At 38.2% G+C, this 9591-nt stretch overlaps 1 non-coding gene across 1 annotated transcript; it reads left to right on the forward strand.

The window, feature by feature from the left end:
* Positions 1 to 787: 787 nt before the first annotated feature.
* On the forward strand, positions 788 to 894 carry LOC140885671 (small nucleolar RNA R71). Its single transcript, XR_012151090.1, has one exon. It is a non-coding gene; the product is annotated as a small nucleolar RNA R71 (small nucleolar RNA).
* The last annotated feature ends 8697 nt before the right edge of the window (positions 895 to 9591 follow it).

Here is a 9591-nt window from a genome sequence, read left to right on the forward strand (position 1 = left end):
TCTTGCGCGTTAGCACTCTATCATGCGCCAATCACCTTGTTTTAAGCGCGTTAGCACTCTTTCTAGCGCCAAAATCAAGAGCTAACGCGCTACAACATTCACCGTCAGCGCAACATTCCAACTGCTCCAAGCGATGATTTTGAAAAATTCATATCTTAAGATCTAGCCGTCGGATTGACCTGAAACTTGGACTGCAGCTTCAAAACATCTTGAACTTTAATCTGAACGGTGAAGATCGGATTTGGATCTCTCAAAAATTAAATATGATTTTTAGATCAAGGCTGCTTCGTTATTCGCTCTTCAAAAATCTAATTTCCTACAAAATTAACCGGAGAAGTGAAATACACACATGCACTAAAACACATAAAAATACATAAAAATAATATGAATGCACACAAAATAGACATAAAAATAACATGAAATAATGCATACAAAATGCACTTATCAATAATCTTTAGTGAAATGCTCACCTTGGCACCTATCGCAGAACACCTCCTGAATACGCATCGCAGAATTTCCTAAGCTCAATCCATCAATCTTCTTATTCATAGCCTCCAGTTGTGCTGTCATCGAAGTGAATGCATCCACTTGATGAATTCCTGCTGATTTTCGCATCATGCTCCTCTCAGATTGAGGTTGATAGCTACTAGAGGCCATTTCCTCAAACAGTTCATAACCATCTTCCGGCGATTTCCGCAAAAGATTCCCACCTACAGCTGCATCCAACATAGTACGATTTGCAGATAGTAAACCATAATAGAAAGTTTGTATCACAAGCCAATCAGGTAACTGATGATGTGGGCATCGCCTTAGCATATCTTTGTAGCGCTCCCATGCTTCATACAACGACTCTTGTTCCCCTTGAGAAAACATAGTGATGTCGGTTCTCAGCTTCATGGACTTCGAGGGAGGAAAGTACTTAGTAAGGAACGCTTTAGCCAAATCTCCCCATGTTATGATAGAACCTACAGGTAAACTATTCAACCACGATTTAGCTTTGTCTCTTAATGAAAAAGGAAATAAACTTAGACGAATAGCGTCATCAGAAACTCCCTGTTGTTTGAAAGTATCACAGATTTCCAAGAAGTTTTCAATATGAGCATTAGGATCATCAATGGTAGATCCACCGAATTGGACTGTGTTCTGGATCATCTGGATGATTGCCAGCTTTATCTCATACTAATTTGCTGTCACTGTTGGTCTAACGATACTCGGTCGAACATCCTCAATAGTGCGTATACCACAGTCCATCATGGATCTATACACAGGTGGATTATTAGCTTCTCCATCACCGTTATTGATGTGTGGTAGTTCGTTTTCTGCCATATTAGCTCGTTGTTGTCTTCGTCTCTTTCGAAAGGTTCTCTCGATTTCTGAATCAAAGGGTACAAGTTCTGAGCGCAAGGATGGTAGCATGCACCACTAGAAAATCCTGCAAAGGTAAGATGGATAATTCGTGAGAATATGAAGTGAAATTAAAGAAGATATCTAAGCAAAAAATTGTAAATCAAAAGTCTCCGGCAACTGCGCCAAAAACTTGATCGAGCTTTACTTGCACTATGAATCTCAGAAAATAATTGTATCTCGCAAGCTCGAGATAATCGCAAGTGCACGATGAAAATTATAATATAATATGTGAATATGAGTATCGTCCACAAGGACTAGTGCACAATTTCTACCTAAATACTAATCCTTATTTCACTTTTACGAAAAATGAGTATTGTTTTTATTAACTACTTAATGACAAGAGAATTAATAAACTCAAAAATAAGTAAAAATCTAGAATTGAATCAAGCTTAGTAAATTAAATTCAAATGATGGAGATAATGTTGAGATTGTTGGGTCACCTTCCCCTAGTCGACTCTGAAAATTGCTTCCAACAACCAATTCACATTTTTGACAAGATTTCCTAATTCATTAACATACTCTTTCAAGTTATGCTAAACTAATTCGATGCTATGAAATAATCAAATGTCTTCAATTATTTATCATAGATGATTGCATTCACAACTTGTGGAATCCCTTAGCTTTCGACCTACTGGACTATCACTATCAACATGTACCCAATTTCATATGTTTATGTAAATTGTAGATCCATGAATCATGCTATTTGTTCCTATCATGAAATTTTCTTTCGAAATAAAACATGATATAGAAATATTGAGAGAGTTAGCTACGCTCCAACAATGCCAAACAAATCAATAGCATAAGTAAACATTCATTAGAAGTCAAAAACCAATATTCGTAAGTCGACAACTGGGGTCGGATCCCCTAAATCTCAACACAAGAAGTTTAGCTACAAATAAAACTCATAACTAACATCAAAATATTTTTTTCCAAACAAAAATAACAGAAAAGAATTTAAGAAGAAGAGGAGAAATTGCTTCACGATTGTTCTTCACTCCTTCCGCTCCGTTTCTCCAGTTTATGATATTTTAGCCGCCCTGAGATGTGCCAAAAAAATCCCTTAAATTCTAAAAATCAATCCCTATTTATCTCCAAGAGTCCTTGCTTTGCAATTTTCCTTTTTTTACTCAACGACCTGCGCCATGGCTTAAGAATGTCACGCTATGGCGCGAAAAGTTCTGTCTCCATTCTTCACTTTTTCCCAGTTCACGCTATGGCGCAGGAAACATCACGCCATAGTGTGAAAAGTTCTGTTCTCTTTTTTCACTTTTTCCCAGTTCACGCTATGGCGCAGGAAACATCACGCCATAACGTGAAAAGTTATGTTCTCTTTTTTTCATAATCCACGGTTTACGCCATGGCGCAGGATATGGCAGGCTATAGCGTGAAAATCTCTGCCTCCAGCTTTAACACAACACTTTTCGAGCTCCGTCTTCCGTCTTTTTCCTAAAAAACAACTTAAACGCATGAGTGCATACTATAAAGCTTGAAAACTCGAATTTTTAAACGGAAACACGAAACAAACCACAAATTACATGGTCAATGGAACCCAAATAATCTAACTTAGCATGCATTTTTGGGTTCTATCAATTTGTTTATTTGAGATTTTCAGACTTGATTGAGTTTATTGATTATCAAATTTATCTTTGTCTTACAAATTTCCTGGCCAGTTGTTTGTTTGCTCGTTAATTGATTCCAAGTCGACGGAGGAGGTATCGAATTCGATCACTTTGATTTTCATCATAGTGTAAAACTGACAAGAAATAGAATTCGGTTTCAATATGCGGTTTAGGTGTTTACTGAATTTTCACAGTGATTTATGCATTCAAATTTGATTAGAATTACGAAAGATTAGTTCATCAATATTTGAATAGGTTTGATTGTTCTAGAAATAGTCTTTCGAACAAATTAGGAAAATTCCCGTGAATTAAGATTAAGTCTGATATCTTAGATCAACTGCTTGTTGCATAAATTGTCTGGTACCTACGTGATCCTTGATCGAACTTTTCAAAAATTTTAAGTAATCCAAAGTTTTCCAGCTGCATTTTAATTAAATTGATTTTTATTGCAATTTTAATCTTTAGTCTAAAATCTGAAATCATTATTTTTTAATTAGTCTAGATTAAGTAGAAATAAATATATTTTGGTAATCATACTTTTACAGTCCCTTTGGGTTCGACATCCGGACTTTTGTCCACTTTATTATAATTTGACCTGGTTCGCTTGCCAGTAGAATTTATTCATACCGAAATAGCCGGTCAGTGATATTTACTGGAAGCCTGGTGAAGTTGTATAAACTGAGGCTAGAGCCCCAAATTCATACCATAGTTTTACATCCTTAGGATTGACATTGTTTTTTAGCCAAACCCTTGGATATATTTCTGCAACATCAACCATGCAAGTGATTGGGTTGATTTCACTTCTTGTGGTTAATTTCTCCCATCTTTGTTGATAAACCTGAAATGGAGAAATTGCAGCTGGGTTAGTATCGATCTTAGATTTGCCCTTGTCAGTGTGGGTCCTAAGATTGAACTCTTCCTCTTTTACCCCAGAGGCGGAGGGATGACTTGATGAGTTATCATCATTAATTGTTTCTTTATCTAGATCATCAAAAGCTGATGGTAGATTAGCGCTTGTTTCTTGAGTATTAGAATCCTCAACATATTGTTTTACAACCGGTGGCTGTATTTCTTGTTCTTGTAAAACCAATGGTTTTAACATTTCTTATTTTTGAGAAACCAGTGGTTTTTCTATGGCACGCATAATTGGCCCTTGAATAACAGCCCATAGTTGAGTTTGAGCTTGCATAAATCCTATGATTCGATTGGATACTTTGATCCGATCAGCTTGTTGTAACCTGCCCGCCATATCGGCACTTAGGACAAGCTGGTTGAACTCGATTTGAAGCAGCCCAAGGTGTTCCCTGAGATGCCTCTGCATTTTCATGATGGAATCTACGTCACTTCCTTCTATCTCTTGTTAAGAAATCTGCAAGAATATTTTCATGAGATTTAATAATAACAATATCAAAAATATAATTTTGACATAAAGCTTGCCATCTTAATAACCTAGCTTTCTCAGGTTTAGATTCAATCTTATTCTTTAGAAAAGCTTTTACCTGAGTGTTATCAACCTTCAAAGTGAATTTTTTAGCAAGTAAAAATAATGGCCATTTTTCGAAAGCCCTTTTAACTGCATAAAATTTCTTCTCGTTGATATGCCATCTGATAGCTTCAGATTCTGAAAAAAGACCGCTACAGTATCTGCATGGTATTTCTCCATCCGGAGTGATCTTAGTAAGCACTGCTGCCCACCATTCATCACTAGCATCTGTAAATAACACCAGATCATCTTCATCCATGGGTATAGCCATTTTTTGGAGATTCTTACATATCTCCTTTAATTGGTTCACCCCTTTAGTATGGTCATCGGTCCATATAAACCTTGCATCCTTTTTTAACAAAGGGCTGAACACCTTTCTGTATATTGCCAGATTGTTTATGAACATCCCTGCAAAATTAACTACTCCTAGAAAACTTTGGAGTTGTTTTACATCTTTGAGTTTATCTGAAAATTTTTTTACCTTTTCCACAATATGAGGTTGTAGAATTATTCCAGTTTCATCAATCTCAATCCCAAGGAATTCAATTTTTCTTGTGGCTATGACTGCTTTCTTTTCAGATAAAACCAGTCCTTCTTGTTTACAAATTTTAGATAAAATCTCTAAATGTTTAACATGTTCATCTATGTTTTTTGATGCTATAAGAATATCATCAATATAAACAAACATGAAGTTGAAATAATCTTTAAAAAGATTATCCATTTTTCTTTGAAATATTTGGAGTGCATTAGCCAATCTCATAGGCATAACTTCCCAGATATAATGTCCTTGTGGTGTAGAGAAGGCTGTGAATTTCTTACTGCCTTCTTCCATTCGAATCTGGTAGAATCCAGACTTACAATCAAATTTTGAGAACACTTTAGCATTTCGTACACTGCTAATTAGATGTTCTCTACTAGGTATGAAGTACCCATCAAACTCCAGGATTTTATTAATACATTGGTAGTTAATAACTAACATGGGTTTTCCTCTTTTTATTTCACCATGATTTCTGACCAGAAAACCTGGGCTGCTATATGGTGAAACTCTTTCTTTGATTAGACCAAGGTCCAAATATTTCTTGATAATCATTCTCATATCCCTTTGATCTGTTATGTTCATTGGGATAGGTTATATCTGACAAATTCATACTCTTTTCCTTCCTTTAGAGTAAGACTGGCTTTGAGTTGATTTTTATCCCACCATGCCAAAGGATGCTCATTGTAACTTTCTTTGATCCTCTTTTTGACATCTTCAAGGGATACCTTATTTTCTAACTCTATATCTCTGTGATTTAGAGTTACTTTGAGAAGCTCCATATCCTCTGTTTGGAGTTCTTGTTCTGTTGTTATTTTCAACATGGTTTCTCCAAACCTTCTTGGATCTTTCATTTTTGGGTGAAAAAGTTGTCCTTTATCACCACGCTGGCTGCAAAATATTATCGGCAATTGTCGATAAAAAGCAACCTTGAGTCTTTGAACGATAATTTTATGATCACAAATTGTTGTGAACATAAGTCTTCTTGACTCGTTGTCTTGTGTGTACTTTTTAAACATTGTAAGAAGTTATTTCCTAACAGGATGTCTGCTCCTGTATCATGGAAATAGATTGGTGGTGTTTTAACCTTGTACCAGGGTGTTTGACCTGCTGCTCCCATAAGGATCTCTGCGTGTTTTATTCCTTTGCAAAGAATTAAAATTCTGAGAGAGAAATCTCGTCCAGCAATTTTTGGCAATTCTTCTTCACATTCTTCAGGGAAGACTCCCCTTTTTGCTGTACAAATTCCTGCTCCCGAGTCAATATAAGCTTCAAAGTATTCAGCCTTATATTATTCATACAACATACCAATCGGAATGTATATGGAGAAAGGACTTGTCGTCATTTTTTAAAGGGATTACTAAATGGCCCCGCCATTTTTAACAGACTATGTTGTACCTTAGTAATCCGATTAAGACTATTCACCTTTAGTTTTCCTAAGGCTTCAGAAGGTAGAGTATGATTACTCCTTTCTACTTCCTTAATGAGTTCTAGTAAATCATGTTCATGACTTACTAATTTCAACAATTGCTTCTTCTTCTGTTTGTGAACAGAGTTTTCGAATCTGATTAAGGGATTGTCTCTTATCCAATTGTCTTGGTTTTCCATCTCGTAGAATTCTTATTGAATCCTCCAAGTCTTTTCTTTTGTCATAAACTCTATTTCTTTTTCAAGGCGTTTCCATGGTTTATGGTCCTCCAGAAACTCTAGGCCAAGAATGAGCTGATCCACTTCTTTTCCTGGAATTCCACAGATTTGAACTTCCAATTCTCCAATATTTATTAATGCTTGGTAAGTTCCTGTTACTTGCTTCTCTAAATAGTAAATCGAGTTATAAGGAAATTGGTTCCTGTGACTTGTAATTTCGAATACTATTTTGACTTCTTTCCATCCTTCTGGAGATCTAAGTTTTCCTATTATCGAAAACTCCTTTTCTTCTGGTGAAATTTCCTGAATATGAGATTTTTCCTGTAGTAACCCAGATACCATTTTAAGATAATAATATGTTAAACATGATTAAGGGTTGGTATTTAACCAATTTCGGAGTGTTATTGGACTTCAGAAGTAAAATTTGGGTTTTTTTAATTTTGGGCCGGATAGTAAGCTCCGATCCCAGATAGTAAGCTCCGATCGGAACGGAAGCTCCGATCCTAGAACGGAAGTTCCGATCCCCAGCTGCCAGAAATGATCGATGACTCAGTCGCGAGTTTTGACAAGTGTCGAGCATAGAGCAGATCGGAAGCTCCGATCGTAGATCGGAAGTTCCGATCCTGGCGTGGCAGACATGCACGCAATAAGCTGGATCGGAAGCTCCGATCCCGAAATCGGAAGTTCCGATCCTGGCCGAGAAATTTGGCTATAAATAGGGCCGTTCAGAGTTCATTTTCAATTACGAATTCCCGAGTTTCCTTCTTCAGTTATATAGTGTGAGATATACACTTGAGGGCCCTATCGGTTATAATCGAAGTTCTGGAATAACCAAGTTGTGGTTATAGTCATCCGAGACTAGCGTCTTCAAAGGGCTTACTTCGGACGAAGGTATGGTCCGGGAATCGATTTAAGTTTTGGGAGTACTTATTAGCTTAGTTAAGGCTTATAGAACTTGTGTAGTGATACGGTGAACTTTTGAATATAGGCTTGGAACCTAGGATCCTATTATACTTGAACTAGCCTAGAGGTACGTACACATTGACTGAGATTGCCAGCGAGTATACATGTTTATATGTTGCATTTATTTGGCATTATTATATGACATGATATATGATTTACCGCTTTCTATATCCATATGTCATGTGCATATACACGTTGAGCCTATACCTTTTTATACTTGATTATAGAGCCGCTCAGCTCTATACTCGATAGTCTGTCACTGAGAGTACCGCGACGGCGGGGGCATTTATGTCTGTCTACTTTGGTGTACTAGACGAGTGTGGTTGCACCCAGAGGTTGATCCGTGCGATGGCAGCACTCATGTGGCGCCGGTTCTGAGCATGACTTTTCAGATGACCCTGTACCAGTCATCATGTTGCATGCATTATATACATATGTTTACTCATGTCTATGTACTGGGCGTAGCGCTCACGTCCTAGTTGTTATCTTGGACACCCTATTACATGGGGCAGGTCGCAGGATGGACGGAGCTGGTAGTTCAAGGCAGGACTAGGGAGCAGGAGCCTTGAGGATTATATTATACAGCAGGATTCGATATAGCTGTATAATGTTTACTGTTTAAGATTTCGATTTGGTTGTATCACTACAAATTTAAGCCTGGATTATATTACTAAGCTGATATGTAAATTATGGTTAAGTTTCCGCACGTTTTTACTCTGTTAAGTATTTTGCTGTATTAAGTTTAATGCATGCTATTAGTTGCCAGTTAGTAGGTGATTCCATGCAGGGTCACTACATTTTTGGTATCAGAGCATGCTTAGATTTTGGGATTAGTACTTGGGATTTAGAATTAGTTAGAGTAATTCTTGCGCATTTGGGATTTTAATGTGCAATTCTTTTCAGGATATGGCTGACGAGAGTCACGGTAGTGTTGGCCAGGGAGGTGGTCATCATCATCGTCGCCATCATCATCAGGATGATCAACATCGTCCTCATGAGGGTCGACGTCGCTATACTATTAATAAGTTCATGCAGGTAGGACCGAAACCCTTAGTGGGAGGCGAGAATCCTGAACAAGCTAGAAGCTGGATGTCTAAACTTGAGAGCACGTTCCGAGCTTTCGAGTGTACTAAGGAGCAGAAACTGGAAGTGCTAGAATTCGTTCTAGAGGATAGAGCACGTTTTTGTTGGGATGCCAAGGTTGCTCAGGCACGTACTGAGAGAGGACAAGTGACTTGGGGGGATTTCTGTCGGGAGTTTCAAAAATTATATTTTCCTCCGGCTGTTCGCCAAGCACGATCTATGGAGTTGCTTACTTTGAGGCAAGGATCAATGACTATTGATCAGTATCAGCAGCGATTTCTTGATCTGCTACCTTTCAGTCCCCATATCAATGAGAGTGATGCGTCGAAATATGATATCTTTTTACAAGGTTTGAACCAAGATATCTACTCTCAGGTTGTCGTCTGTGATGACCCGGTGTCTTATGAGACTTTGGTGAACCGTTGCCGTCTTGTGGAGACCAGCAACAGGCGTGGACAGTTGATGATGCCAGCACAACCTAGTGGATTTGTTGAGCCTCGAGCTCAATCTGTTGTGCCATCTGTACCTACGTCTTCTTCTACTCCTACTACTTCGTCTGGTTCTCGTGGTTCACGAGGTACTTTTCGCTTTGGGAAGAAGAAGAAGAAGGAGGAGTTTTGTAGCCACTGTGGTGGGAAGCATCCTGCAGCTTCATGTCGGAGAGCTACTGGGGCTTGTTATATTTGTGGTCAGCAGGGACATCTGCGGAGAGATTGTCCTCAGCGCATGGGTTCTGCTAGTGGATCGGGATCCCAGGTTGGATCTCAGGCTTCTACTTTTCCATGTCAGCAGCCAGCACCACAGAGTTCTTCTGGTTTTCGTCCCCAGACTCAAGGGCATGTGTTTGCTCTGTC

This window comes from Henckelia pumila, chromosome 2 (assembly GCF_033568475.1).
Source record: "Henckelia pumila isolate YLH828 chromosome 2, ASM3356847v2, whole genome shotgun sequence".
Taxonomy (NCBI): Eukaryota; Viridiplantae; Streptophyta; class Magnoliopsida; order Lamiales; family Gesneriaceae; genus Henckelia; species Henckelia pumila.